The sequence below is a fragment of the Trichechus manatus genome, unplaced genomic scaffold (assembly GCF_000243295.1).
Source record: "Trichechus manatus latirostris isolate Lorelei unplaced genomic scaffold, TriManLat1.0 scaffold00148, whole genome shotgun sequence".
Classification (NCBI taxonomy): Eukaryota; Metazoa; Chordata; class Mammalia; order Sirenia; family Trichechidae; genus Trichechus; species Trichechus manatus.
The window spans coordinates 5,549,450-5,564,910 of NW_004444084.1; the positions used below are offsets into that span (position 1 = coordinate 5,549,450).

At 34.8% G+C, this 15,461-nt stretch overlaps 1 protein-coding gene across 2 annotated transcripts in view; it reads right to left on the minus strand.

Annotated features, from left to right (window-relative positions):
• CNTN5 (contactin 5) overlaps positions 1 to 15,461 on the minus strand; it is a 1,437,272-nt gene that overhangs the window by 1,066,435 nt on the left and 355,376 nt on the right. The window contains exon 2 of one of the 2 annotated variants that reach the window (XM_004385875.1): positions 12,636 to 12,772. The exons of the other annotated variant lie outside the window; for it this stretch is intronic. The gene's annotated coding sequence lies outside the window, so the exon portion shown is untranslated. The remainder of the gene's footprint in view (positions 1 to 12,635; positions 12,773 to 15,461) is intronic. 2 annotated transcript variants of the gene reach the window in all.

A 15,461-nucleotide genomic window follows, 5' to 3' on the forward strand; every position in this document is an offset into this window, starting at 1 on the left:
AAAATACATACACATTTTTAATAAAGGAAAAGTGCTTAAAAGGTTTATTTAATGTTATAAATTACATGCAACCTGTTTTCAAAATCAAAACAAGCGCCTAATTCTCTGAGTTAAAATTTATATGTTAGTGTTTCCTCTTATGTTTTTTGCCTAACATTAGACAACAAAGGAATAATATTATATATATTTTTTGTTAATTGCTAACTTGGTTTCAACTTTATTTTTTGAATCTAACATTATCAAAATCAATGGTTTGAGTGGGGAATTCACATTATTTACCTATGCAGTTTTTTATTTTACTACTATTCAGATATTTAGAGACTTGATAATCTTGGTATATTCTTGATATATCCTGACTATATTGTATGATGTGTCAAGATTATTATGTATTATATCTGAAGCTCTTTGAAAATGAGGTTAATCATTATACATAGAAATATTTTTGTCTAAAGTTTTTTTTTAACTGACTTTATTTGGCTTTACATTACACTTGTAATTAATTTATATCCACTCTTTCACTTTATTTTTATAAATTAAACACGATCATATTAAGTTTTGTCATCTGCAGATAAGTTTTTACTTTGAAGATTTGCTGAAAACATTTGACCAAAATATCTCAACATAAAACATGGACTATATTGGATTTGCAAAAAGAACTGTGACTAGACTGAATGAGATTTCCAAAACTCCTATGTAGAAGTTGATGGGTTCACAGACTGTGGCTGATCTAGAATCACGTGGAACAGAAATTAACTACATAAGACTGAGTAAAGTAAAGGATTACTATGGGTGTTATGTGGAAATATTGCTGATGTTTTAAAGTCCTACTTTCTGGATATAAGAAAACATTTTCCTCCTTCCTCCTAAATTATCTAACTAATGGGTTGACATATTTTAACTAGAATTAGAAGTTCCTGTTGGTAAACTTAGCAAAGTTGCAAATGTCATAACCAGAGAAGTGTCTGAAGTTCAAACTATGATTTTACAAAATAGAATAGCATTAGATTTCCCATTAGTTTAGTCTCCCAAGGAACAGTTTGTATCTTAATAGATAAATGTTGCTGTTAATGAGGCATCTGAGTTTTTGCAGAATGTAGTTGTTGTTGAGGCACATAAAAAGCAATTACTGATGCTGCTTATGTATCAAAAACACCTCATGAGATTTCTTTTCTTGGTTCAAAGACCTTAGGATCATGGTTTCGTTGGTTATTTCAGACAATTGGCCTAATATTACTGTTAGCGTTTCTATTCTACTCCTAGTTCACTGCATGGCGCCTGGGATCTTAAAAACTAGACTGTGCCCAGCTATCATTATTGAAGTTTTTGATCAAGGAATCTATAGCTGGATCATGATCCAAAGAGTGGAATGATGAAAGATTTGTAATTCTCCTGGAATTCAGATTCATGGTTGTCATGGATTGAACCGTGTCCCCCAAAAATATCTGTCAACTTGGCTAGGTCATGATTCCCAGTATTGTATGATTGTCTACCATTTTGTCATCTGATGTGATTTCCCTATGTGTTGTAAATCCTATCACTATGATGTTAATGAGATGGATTAGTGGCAGTTATATTGATGAGATCTACTGGATAGTGTCTTAAGCCAATCTCTTTTGAGATATAAAAAAGAGAAGCAAGCAGAGAGACATGGGGACCTCATACCACCAAGAAAGCTGCACAAGGAATAGAGCATGTCCTTTGGATATGAGGTTCCTGCACTGAGATGCTCCCAGATCAAGGGAAGATTGATGACAAGGACCTTCCTCTAGAGCCAACAGAAAGAGAAAGCCTTCCCCTGGAACTGATGCCCTAAATTTGGACTCATAGCCTACTAGACTGTGAAAGAATAAATTTCTCTTTGTTAAAGCCATCCACTTGTGGTATTTCTGTTATAGCAGCACTAGATGACTGAGACACTGGCTTTCATGGAGTTTGGAGTAACCCACACAAGCCTCTGCCCTTGGGCATCCTTTTGAACCTCAAGCTTTGAGGAAAAAACTGGTCCCTGAAGCTACTTTTGATTCAAACAATGGTCCAGATAAATAGTAAGATCCTTTTGCTCTGGGCATTGTGTTTTGAAGAATTCAGTCTGTTTTAGGAAACTGACTCCAAAGACTGGGAACTATGTTTACAGTAAATCAGTAATTATTTTAATTAGTCTTCAAGACAGTGTTATGAAATACCTCTTTAATGTTTGTAATCAAACTGTCAACCTCTTGCTATGCAGAAAATAATGTATCTCAAAAAAACTAGGTTCTCAGACGAGATCAACCTCATACCTTGGGTCAGATTTTTGGGAAACCAAGTAGATCCTCCAATGTGGCCTTGCCCCGAAACTGAGGCACTTAGCATAACTAAAATGGCTAATACAAGGTCTGTCTCAGACTCCATTTTGTCTTAGGCTCCACTTCTGCTTCTGAGAAAGTGACCCATAACTGTTAATAGGTAAACCAAGGAGGGCCAGCTTGCCCTCAGGAAGAACACTTAGTATGTTTTAAATAGATTAACCAAAGACCTCCAACAGGAAGGGTCCATCCTGTATTATCTTGCTAATCATGAATTCTCTAATGGAAACTTGGTTGTCACATGTAAATTTTTATATATATTCTGTTTCTTCTAGACAAACTTTGTGTGTTCCAATGAATATATGTTTTTGTGTGATGGATCCAACTATACTAGTTTAGACGATCACTTTCCAACTGACAGTGAATTTACATTGGCAATCTCTTGTTTAGATTCCTGGCAAATGTGTGGGCAATGCACTCTGGGAACTTTAGGATTATCTTTGAATACTCGTAGTAATGATGCTAGTAAATATTCGAAAGGTAATGTTAATTTGTTACACATTGTAAAATAAGAGTCAGAAGAAAACCCATTGGTCCAACACTCAGGGTGGGGTTATTTATTTCTAAGAGCTTCCATTCCTACTTATGGTATAGGTGAATTGGAGAAATCTTTAAGAAATTTGTCGATCACTATGAGACAAATAGCAGATGAAGCTGCTAATGGGATAGAAATACAACAGTGATTTCTGACCTCATTAATCCAATGTGGCATGAGATAACAGAATAGCCTTAGATTTTTTTAATGGCCCAAGAAGGTGTAGTCTGTGCTATAGCAAATACATCTTGTTGCATTTGGATAAATACTACAGGAGAAGCAGAAGAGAATATACACAGAATTAGCAAGCTACTTGGTTACACACTACAACACCCTTACAAACACGAGATTTATTTGGTTGGTTACCAGCAGGAATAAGTACATTGGCTAGATCACTATTGTAAGGAATAGTAATATTCTTAGTGCACATCCTGATAGTATCAGGCATAATAAAACTACCTTCTGTTGTTTTACACTCTTAAAAGGCAAAAGAAGGCCTTGGGCTACAATGTGATGTAGATCAATTCTGCTCATTTTGGCAATTCCACTGATGACAACGTTGCTCTTACTTAAGATCCTGGAGAAGAACCAACTGGTATCCAGTGTAAAACCAGCACCATGAGTTTAAAGAGCCTGCCATGGTCACCCTCTAGGAGCCCAACTAAGTCCAGATATTGATCATCAATGTGTTGTCTCCAATATCCAATCAAAAGGAGGGAATGATTTAGGAGATAAAATAGGAGCCATTATTCCCTGTCCTTGAACGTGACCCAGCTGGGGCCGGACTCACAAGGACACATTAACTGGGCCCTGAGGTATAAAAACAATAGCTAGGACAATCTTGGAAAACATGTTTTAGGGAACTTTTCACATAAATTAATCAAACAGAGCACAAAAGACCTGAATATTTCCCATTCTTATCTCTATTAGCATCTAGTGAACAGTAAGATGTGTTGGACCAATGACAATCCTCCTGACTGTTGTTACTGAAACCTGTACCAACGATAATTAAGAAAAACAATTCAAAATGTAGAATCACCGTGATTTAGCAGTTTTTAGGCAATCTGTGAAAAGGTGAAGCTTTCAATGATTTTACCCATTTGTAATGTTAATATATACTGATGAGCCTACAATGTTCCTTGGACTCAGACAGACATGACTCTGGCAGCATATTTGTCCATTTCCCATTTCTGCCTCTTGGAACATATGCTGAATAAAACTTAACTTTTTTCTTTAAGAAAAACAAAGAGAGAGACTCTAGAATCAGATTTATTTTTAAAAAGTTGTCATGGAGTTGATTCCGACTCATGGTGACCATATGTGTTTCAGAGTAAGACTGTTTTTTTCCACAGGGTTTTCAAGGTTGATTTTTCAGAAGCAGATCACCAGGCTTTTCTTCTGAGGCAGCTCTAGGTGGACTTGACCTTACAACCTTTCAGTTTTGCAACACCCAGGAACCTTGGTTAATAAAACATTGCCAAGGAAATGGCTCTGCCCAATTTTTTTCATAATACCCTCCCAACTATTTGCTACTTTATAAACTATTTCCAAGTTTCTTTGCATGTAGAGTTCTTTAACATGTTTGTTACAATTTATTCTGGTTGCCACTATGCCACTATAGTCAGCTCTCAATTCTTGGAATGATCCTGTGTCTATTTCTAGAAACCTAGCTATCTCTTCACATTCTATATTTAACCTGTCCTGAATCGTGAAACCAGACTGTAAATCTGTTAGAATTGTTTTTAAAGATGCTAGTGAGAGTCTAGGAGCCCTGGTGGTGCAGTGATTAAAGCGTTCAAGTGTTAACCAAAAGGTCAGTGGTTCAAATCCACCAGCCTCTCATAGGGAGAAAGATGTGGCAGTTTGCTTCTGCAGATTTACAGCCTTGGAAACCCTATGGGGCAGTTCTACTCTGTCCTATAGGGGTCGTATGTGTTGGAATAGACTCTATGGCAGTGGGTTTGGGTAGTGAGAGTCTGAGAAGTTCTAAGAGCAAAGGGCATGCCTTTTATCATTTAAGCCTTGCATATTCTGGCCTTTTTGTTTAATTCTCAGCTCTTGATTTCATTCTGGATAGTTCATATTTTCTAATAAAAGGACATAATGCACAAGATGTGTGTGTGTGTGTGAGAGAGAGAGAGAGAAAGTAAAGATAGTAAATTGTTGATGATCACTGTATTTTTACCCATAGCTTTGAAAGTATAGAGTTTTTTATCTTCTCCCCAAACAGATCACCATGAGAATAATAATGTGATAATCTGTTATCATTAACTCTGTTGGAGAGTTCTGAAGACGTTAGAGAGGATTAAATGACCTGGAAAACTCAGTCTATGGAAAAGTCTATTGTACTCGTCTCTGTTATTTCCACTGCTATGCATCACTGAAATTATAAAACAACATGATTTGGTATAGTGACATATAAATGCAAAGGTCATTTTTCACCTTCATTTCAAACAAAATCTCATAAATTCTTTAATAGCTTCCATTCTACATGCTAGCTTAATATCAAATGTTTTAAGTATTGAAATATTATTAAAATTATATTCACGGTGTAATAATAAAATGTTTAATGATTTTGGAGTATTGACCTATTTGAGAAGCATGGAGATAATAGGAAGTATTAACATTATACGGATATTGTCTGTAGATTTAGACTATGAGGTGACTGTCAAACTAAGTCTTGCAAATTTCTGCTATTTAAAGCAGAAAGAAAGCATAACCAACTATAAGTACCATAAGAAACCCTGAATCTTAATCTTCTTCATTTTCCAGAATTCAAGCTATCTATTCTATCCTATGTGTAAGCATAGCCCCAAAAGTAACCTAAATCACATGATCAAAAATTTTCAATGAAAGTAATTTGCATGTGTTCTATTTTATTTTTTAGTTCATCTTCAACACATTAGAAACAAATTAGGTAAGGAAAACCTGCTTTGAAAAGTAAATAAATCATAACTTGCCTAATTTAAGATTGTAAGTAAAAACGTAAAATACTTGTTTTTAAATTACATTTGCAATCATAGTAATAGAATAGAATTTATTATGCACCAAATCTAGTATCACTGTGAGTAATTTAAAAACAACCAGAGGATTTTCGTGGATAATTTACCATGCCTTCTAAGCATGAACTAATCATTGAAAAGCATATAGAAATACCCATTTTTAAATTAAAAGCCAATAATATATAGGTATTTTAAGTGTATTTTTAAAAGAAAAAGAAATACTGTTGTGTTAAGTAAATTACACCATTCATGAAATCACATTCCATGTTTTAGAACTACAAGCTAATGCCTCTTAAAGCTTACTAAGGCAGAATATTGTCACTCGGAAACCATATAAAGAGTAATTTCTATTACTAACACTCTACTTAGTTAACTCACCATACATTAGCTGTAGGAATTTTCCACTTCCTAATTTTGACATATTATACCTGCGGATGGTAGATCATCATGTGAAGATTACTTAACATCTTTGAAAGCATGATATTCAGCTCCTGTTATTTATATTTGAACTATCTTTTTACCTTAATCATAGTCCCCTATAAAAAAGGGGGAAAACTTAAAACTGGATGCATAATTTCTAAATGACATTAATTTCTCTATGTAACATAACAACTGTCTTTGTCATCCTGAATATCAGCCATATTGACAATTTCTTATGCATTTTTCTTTAAATATTATTAAGAACATACTACGTACAAAACATTACAGAGGGTTCAGGTTAGTATAAGATATAGTACCTAGTTTTAAAGAATATTGTATAGGAATTAAAAGTACATGAACAAATATTAATGCTAGCAGTCAGTATGTAGTTGTTTTGTTTTTCCACGCAGAAAGTTATTTGAACATACTGTGGGAGCAGCAGCATTTTACCACGGCCTTGAACATGAAAAGAGGGAAAACTTGAAGTGTAAGGACATGACAAATAGGGTTAATAATATGACCAGAAGTCTTAGGAAATAGCAGTGAAATGCCTATAATGAACGGAACATAACTTTATTTGTGGAGAACAGTTGTACCACTTAGCTATTGCTGCATAACAAACCACACAAACTCTCAGTGTTTTAAAACTACAATCACTTATTATCACTTACTTGTCTTGAGTGGCTGAAAATTAGTTGACTGAGGCTGGGCTTAGCTGGGATAGTAAAGCTAGGGTTGCTCAGTTCCACATCTCTCTTCCTCCTCACTCTCATGGTGATGGAAACAGTAAGAGAGCTGGTGGAAATACACAAGATCTCTTACAGCCTAACCTTAGCACTGACACATATCACTTCTATCTCATTCTATGACCAAATAAGTCAATGGCTGAGCCCAAAGTCAAGGGACAGGTAAATATAGTTTATCCCTTTATTGACAAGAACTGCATAGTCACAGGCTAAATAGCATGGACAGGGAGAGAGAGTGGAGGAATTAAAGCCCATATTGCAATCTATCATACTGTCCAAATGCAAACTTGGAAAATTATTCTACAACAGATCTGTAAAAATAGTATTTGCCAATATCCATCTTTTTTTTTTTTTTTTTTTTTTTAGTGTGGGCACCAAGATGTTTCTTCATAATCTGGTTTTCTATTTTTTATTTTTTCAATTGTAGTCACATCTGTCATTTTGTTCTTTTATAGATGGTGCTTTTTTATATTTAAATATTTCTCTACTTTGAGGTAATGAAAGTATTATCAATATTTTCTTTCTAAAGTTTAAAATTCTACTTTTTATGTTTAGATTTTAAATCCAACTGGATTTTTTCCCCCATGGCATGTTGAGGGGTCTAATTTTTAATTATTTACTTTTCTTACGGGTAATCGATTTTACTATCTCAGTTTATGGGCTAGTCCATTCTTCTTCCACTGATATGCAATATCACATCACCCAAATATCAAGTTTTCATTGAGACATAAATGTATTCTATATTCTTTATCTTATTCCAGAGGTCTACCTCAGGGGTCTACCTCTGCCCCACCAATATATTATCTTAATTATGTTAGACTAAATTTGTACAGTAACACCAAAACTGAGGAAGGATTAACAGCTTTTTTTAATTGAGTTGTCCCAGCTGTGAATATAGTGTATCTGTGTCTATTCGGTTCTTTAATACACTTCCTTAGGTTTTTGCATATATTTATTTTACACATACACAAATACACATACACATTTTCTTTACCTGCCAGGGTTAGGCTAGAAAAATAAAAAATAAAACCCAAAGTATTTCAAGAAGAAAGGAATTTCAATATTATGTACTTAAAAAACTGTTAAAAGGACTGAGGAACAAATGTCAGGAAAGAACACTACTAAATCTTAGATAAACTGCTAGCCCTCAGAGTTAGGAAATTGCCAAGAATTGTAACTAACTGCCAGCAGTGATCATGGCTTCCAGCACTGAGGCATTTGATTCTAAGAAAAACATCTGGGGCCACTATAGCTCGAAGGACAATGCTAGGATTTCTGTTTCTCTTATGCTTCGGTATTTCATGTGTCTCTCAGTGGGTGACACCAAACCAGGATCCTCCTGGCAGGTGTTCTGGGAAACGCAGTATTAAGCCAAGATGCCCTCTAATATATGGGAGCACAGGAATGATGAAATACCACTACGTTGGAACACAAAACCCAGCACAGTATTATACAATCTTTGTTTTGATTAGGAATGTGAGCTTTTTTTTTCTTTTTCATATTCTATTTCCTAATAATTTATGGCAAATACATAAGAATGGATTGACTTTTCTGTTAGTCTAATATCCAGAAAGCCCCAGGAAGCAAGCGTTGTTAATCTCAGAAAAGGAGGTCACTTTTTTTCTCTTTCTCTTTCCCTCCCTCCCTCCCTTTCTTCCCTCCCTCCCTGCTTCCTTCCTTCCTTCCCGCCTTCCTTTCTTACTTTTCTCATTCCTTCTTTCTTTCCCTCTTTATTTCCCTTTCTTCATGTCTTCTTTCTTCCCTCATCCTCTTTCTTCTCCTTTTTTTAAAACTTTATCAGACTCTCAGTAAAGTTTTGTTCTACTCAGTGGTAAAATCATATGGTAGTCATTCTACCACAATAGTAACCATTTGTTAAAAACCTTCCATATACCAAACTCGAAATGTGTGTGCATGTGTATATAAATACATATTTTATCTCAACTTCTTACTTACAAAAGGAGATATTATTCACTTTTATAGTTGAGAGAACACTGAAGTTCATAAAAGTCAAGGTAATAGCTCATTTCCACAGCTAGCAAATATTAGAACAGAGATTTAATCCAAGGTCTACTTTATTCCAAACTACGCAATCTTTCCATTTGTCAGGATATCTTCAATACACTTAGCAAATATGACAGTTTTTAGAAAAAAGTCTTTACCTTGTTAATCATTTGTCTGTCTGGGATTCATCTTGGATACTAGACTTAGTATAGAAAGATTCACTGAATTTCAGACCCATCTACCTTTACAGACAGAGCTCCTCATATAATGTAGGATAGACTCAAGACCTTCAGGTGGCGGAGCATTCAGGTTAAGAGCTTCCATTACTTGCATGTAGTATGATTGAACAGAAACTTTATTCTACAAAATTACTCCATAAAAATAATTTTCTATTTTTCTCCCATGGGTAGTCTTCTTTAGCATTTAAAAGTATAGGAAAGCATATTCTTTCCAGAATAGACATGTTCAAAAAGAGTTACTATTTACTGTACAAACCTCATATATGAAATATTCTGCATACATTCAAATTAAGTACAGTGTTTGAATGTTTACAACTTGTGAATACCTTTGATTTAGAAACAATATTGGAGTTATTAGTCCCTCTCCTTGAGCATAAAGAATATGACCCAGCTAGATCTGAGCTCACAAGGACTCACAAGGACACATCAACTGGGCCCTGAGGTATAAAGACAATAGCTAAGATACTCTTGGAAAATATTTTTTAGGGAAACTTTCAAATAAAGCCAATCAAACAGAACACAAAAGACTTTCCACTCTTCTTCTATTAGCATTTAGTGAATAGAAATTTGTTGGACCAGTGAAGACCCTCTTGACTGTCGTTACTGAAACCTGTACCAATGATTGTTAAGAAAGACAATTCAAAATGTAGGATCACAGTTTCTATCCAATCTGAAAAGGCTAAGCTTTCAATGGTTTTGCCCATTTGTAATGTTAATATATACTGATGGCTCTGTAACTGCTCTTTGGACTTTGGGCAGACATGGCTGTGGCAGCATGCTTGTCTGTTTTCCCATTCTTGCCTATTCTGTAATATTCTTTGGACTCGGGCAGACATGGCTGTGGCAGCATGCTTGTCTGTTTTCCCATTCTTGCCTATTCTGTAATATTCTTTGGACTCGGGGCAGACATGGCTGTGGCAGCATGCTTGTCCGTTTTCCCACTTTTGTCTGTTCTGTGATATTTCCTTGGACTTGGGCAGACATGGCTCTAGCAGCATGCTTGTCCACTTACCACTTCTGCCCTTTTGAATATATGCCAAATAAAACTTTCTTTTTGCTTTACTCAAATTTGTGATGTTCTTCCTCTACAACACCTTGCATTATATTAGCACAATGGACTTAAACATATCAATGATCACGAAGATGGCGCAGGACGGGGCAACATTTTATTCTGTTACACATAAGGTCACCGTGAGTCAGAGCTGACTCAATGGCAACTAACAAAAACAACAGCATGCACTACGAGGCATGTCTTCCATGCTGCCATATTTTTCCCTCCTTCTTTCCTTGAGAAAACCAAGTTCTCTTTCATATCCTTAGGAACCTCAACCTGAGAAATCTTAATCCACAAAAGTGTCTTCTATGAATAGGCCGATATTGAGAATAAACTATCAGTAGCAGATTTGGACCATAACTCACTCCCCCACCCCATCTTCACAACTGGCTGATAGAGAGATAAACGCTGCTTAAGAAATTCATGCAACTTCAGTTTATACATTTCATACCACCCAATAAATCACTATTGAAGTCGTTCTGTTTTAGATGTTAAATTTGTTATTTTTGTATACCTTATATGATACGTTTTGCTGTAAAATATTACAAAACACAACATCTTCTAAAAGACAAAGGGCTACAAATATAATTGAAATAAAATATCTAATTTTTATAACTGATAGAAGTTCAGATATTTATAACAAACATCTCAAAATGAATGGAGACATTTCTATTGAATAATAATTTTGGAAGGAATAGCTTCTTCCTTCCTGACTATTAGAAATCACGCATGTTCCCATTTTTCTGGACACACTACCCCGAAGGACAATTTTGGTCACTGCCATAGTTAGAAAGTTCTTTCTAATATTCAGCCAAAATTTTCTCTATGGAACTTCCCCCATTACTGTAAGTTTTCAATTTTGGATACCACACTATAAATATAACAAACAGCAGTGCTGTTAACATACACAATAGATATGTAGCAACTAATGTATAAGAAATGGTTTTTCAAATTTCTAGGCAATTTTCAAGACTACTCAGAATAAAATAATAGAATTTCCTTTTTTTTTAATATTGGGAAAATATTTCACATTATTTTTATCAGCTATGGGACTCTCTAGTTGCAGGTACTGATACTAAGGACTAGAGCTTTTCTTTCATTAGATGATGAGAATTCCACCAACACTGAAAATCTATGAACATAGAGCCATTGAGACTCCTCTCTAATGGAATGAAGCTCTTTCTGTTGGAAGTGAGCCAATGCCTACTAGAGAGAGTTGAGCAAGTTATTGAGCGAAACATTTCATTCTCAGAGGCTGAACTCAGGACCCCTTTTAATATATGTTGCCTCTTATTATGGCAGAAATTTAGCTGATTGTGTCAAGATGAAACTGTCAGTGTCTCCCCTGAATGTTTTTAGTAGTTGTACTGACAGATTAGGTGCAAATAAATGCATGAACGAAATGGAGCTTTATTTAAAGTGACACTGTGAATTCATTCTCATCAGATTCATCAATTCTAATTCACTTACGTCTTTTTTGGAGTGCTCTGTCTCATTTGTTTCAATTGCTTCCTATTCTACCAATATGCATTGCAATTAGTTGGACAGAACAATAACAAGAGTGACATAACAAGAGTGAACTCTACTCTGCCAAGCTGGGTTCCATAGTTCCCCTGTACAGCTAAATAAGTTGAATATCCTCAACCTAAAACCTGGATTTATTAACAGATGACAAGAAATCTCTTCGCAAAAATTAATTAGAGTTTTGTTGAACTACATGGATTTATTACATTCAGCTGGTTACTGACAGAATGCACTAGGTTCACAGATGGCAAAGACATTTACCCCATTCTATTTCCATCTGCTGATACATTACCACAAATTTAAACTGCATATCCTTTCATCCATCTGGAAATGAGCAATAGATCCAAAACCCTCTTACCTACAACTGGTATGCTGTATTCAGTTGTCTTTCTCTGAATATCACAAGCATCATAAATAAACTGTTTTCAACATTGCAGAATTCAATTAAAGTGCCTAGATTAAATTTATATCTAGTAATCACAGGTATCTCAGAAGTAGCAGGATAATAATAGCGTTTGATTTGTTAAAATGCTGCTGTGATTCAGAGGTTAAGAGCAAAGATGAAAAAAAGATGTTAATACATCATTTGTAGAGAGAGCACACGCACATTGTTCATTTGAGTATATAACAATTTAACTTTAAAGTACTGTATGAGGAGCTCCATAAATGACACATACAGGTTGCTTTTTGTTTTGGTTTACGTGTGTGTTTTGCTTTCAATATTTCTTTCAATTTGAAAGGCAATTAAATAAAAGGTCCACTGTACCTGCTTTCTGAAAATAGCGTCCAAGTATGTTCTTCCAAAAGAAACTGGTTTCTGTAAAGTAATCCTTATGCAGTAGTCATGCAAAAATGATGCTTAGTAGATCTTGAATGGCACTAAATAGAATCCTTTCAGGTCACCTGTGAAGAACGAATATATACTATTGTGGTTACAAGTGATTTTTCTTGCAATTTCTCTTTGAAAAACAAAAACCTCACTTTTCTTATGGAATACTTTGTATCACAGCCCTATATGTATATGTGTAATTATTATGCTGTTAACATATAAAAACAAATGCCTAAAATGCTTGTCATTAGATGTATTTATCTAGATACTACTTTTTCAAAATCAAACTTTTTCATTTATTTTTTATATTTAATAATAAACAAACATTCTTTACTATTAAAGAATGTTACTCTAATTAAAATTTCCTAGATGCCAACAAATTAAAACATTTAACATATTAACTTATACCTTCATTTCCAGCTCTTCTTGATTTTTATAATTCTAGCTGATAACTAGAATTTGCAAGTTAATTTGTTTTAATTCATTTTATTTAAAAAGTTTCCATTATAATTCTTTCTTAAGCTTTTAAGTAGTTTACATTTTAAAGTAGTTTTGGAAAGTGTTTCGTGCCTGTTGCCCTGAGGCCTTTGTGGGTCCATCCCTATTATCTTTACTGCCAATAGAAAAAAAAGACAATAGCTGTTCCAGTGAAATTCTCAATGTTCCAGTAAAAATCTCCATTTAAAGAAATTTGTATTTTCATAGAATTTACTCTTTAGGAGATTTTTGAAGGTACCAGGATCAAAACCATAGCACAGCTACCAATACATACATTTTGTCTCAAATACCTAAACTGAAATACGACTTTTGGGACTTTTGGTTGGTGATTTCAGAATGAATGAAGGCCACCAACTGAGAGCCTATGTTAATATAATACCCAGAAGCAAGGAAACCTTAACGTGGATGTTTTACGATCAAATAGAGAAAAAGTTTCCATTGCTTGTAGTCTTCACCATCAATAATTGACTTTATGGCCTTTATCTTCCTTAGTTTCAACCATAAGAAATTCACAATTTTGTAGGAAAAACTGGTGTAGTACCATAAATTTTATATTGTTTAACCTAGGATTTTCGTTAATCCTGGAGTACCTTTTTATTATTAAGTCTAAATTTTTAAATATCATCATAGAATACAGTTAACTCACTGGGTAACAGAGAAAGCTAATTTTATATTTTCAAATTCGGCTACAAGTAAAAAAACTATGCAGTGCACTACAACACAAAACACAATACAATACAATGCAATGCAATGCAATATAAATAATGTATTGTAGGATCATCACAAGAGAAACTCAATCATCTTGTTCTTCCCTAAGCAAAGCTACCCTTTTTTGGTGAGCAATTATGAGCAGAAAGGATTATAACTTCTTTCTATTTTCCTTCTTTTGCTCCTTTCTTTCTCTCCTCTCTTCTTTCTCCTTCCTTTCTTCCATATCTCCCTCCCTCCTTTTCTGCCTTCCTACCTCCCTCCCTTCCTTCCTTCCTTCTTTCCTTTATTTCTTCTTTTCTTAACATTGTGACAATTATAAATTTCTACTCTATCCATTAGAATGCAAACATGGAGAAAAATAAACTGAAGTAATAATTTTATTCTGAGGATTACAAAGTTTGGCAAAGAGACAATGTCTTAGTTATGTAGTGCTGCTACAACAGAAATACCACAAGTGGATGGCTTTAACAAACAAAATTATTTTCTCAAAGTTTAGGAGGCTAGAAGTCCAAATACAAAGTGCTGGCTCTAGGGGAAGGCTTTCTCTCTGGGTCGGATCTGGAGAAAGGTCCACGTCTCTTCAGCTTCTGCTACTTGGTTCTTTGGAGATCTCAGTGTCCTTGGCATCTATCCTACCTCATCTCTCCTCTGCACACTTGCTTGTTTAATCTCTTTTATATCTTAAAAGAGATTACTCAAGACACACCCTACACTAATCCTGTCTCATGAACATAACAAAGACAACCCATTCCCAAATTAGATTATAATCACAGGCACAGAGGTTAGGATTTACAACACATATTTTTTTGGGACACAATTTATTCCGTAACAGATGGTCACTTAACCAAATAACAAAAGGTTATTTAGAGAACCTAAAGTGTTATGTTTCTTTCACCATGGGCTCTCATTAGGAGGAGAGAATTTGGAAGTCAGAATTCCGTAATCCCATTAGTGTCATTACCTCTTAGCTATTACACATTCCATCATTTTCTTTTTTCTATTTCATGGAAATACTGAGGAAATTAAATGAACTAATTTACATAAAAATCTTACCAACATGCCTGGCATTCAGTAAATAACACTGTCATGGACTAAATTGTGTTCCCCGAAAGTATGTGTAACAATTTGGCTAGGCCATGATTCCCAGTATTGTGTGATTGTCCACCATTTTGTCATGTGATTTTCCTATGTGTTGTAAATCCTATCTCTATGATGTTCATGAGATGGGATTATTGGCAGTTATGTTAATGAGGAAGACTCAATCTACAAGACTAGATTGTGTCTTAAGCCAATCACTTTTGAGATATAAAAGAGAGAAGGGAGCAGAGAGACAGGGAGCTCATACCACCAAGAAACAAGAGCCAGGAGAAGAGTGCATCCTTTGGACCATGAGTCCCTGCACTGAGAAGCTCTTAGTCCAGGGGAAGACTGATGACAAGGACCTTCCTCCAGAGCTGACTGCCTCAGTCATCTAGTGTTGCTCTAACAGGAATACCACAAGTGGATGGCTTTAACAAAGAGAAGTTTTTGTTTTTTTTTTTTTTTAAGTACACA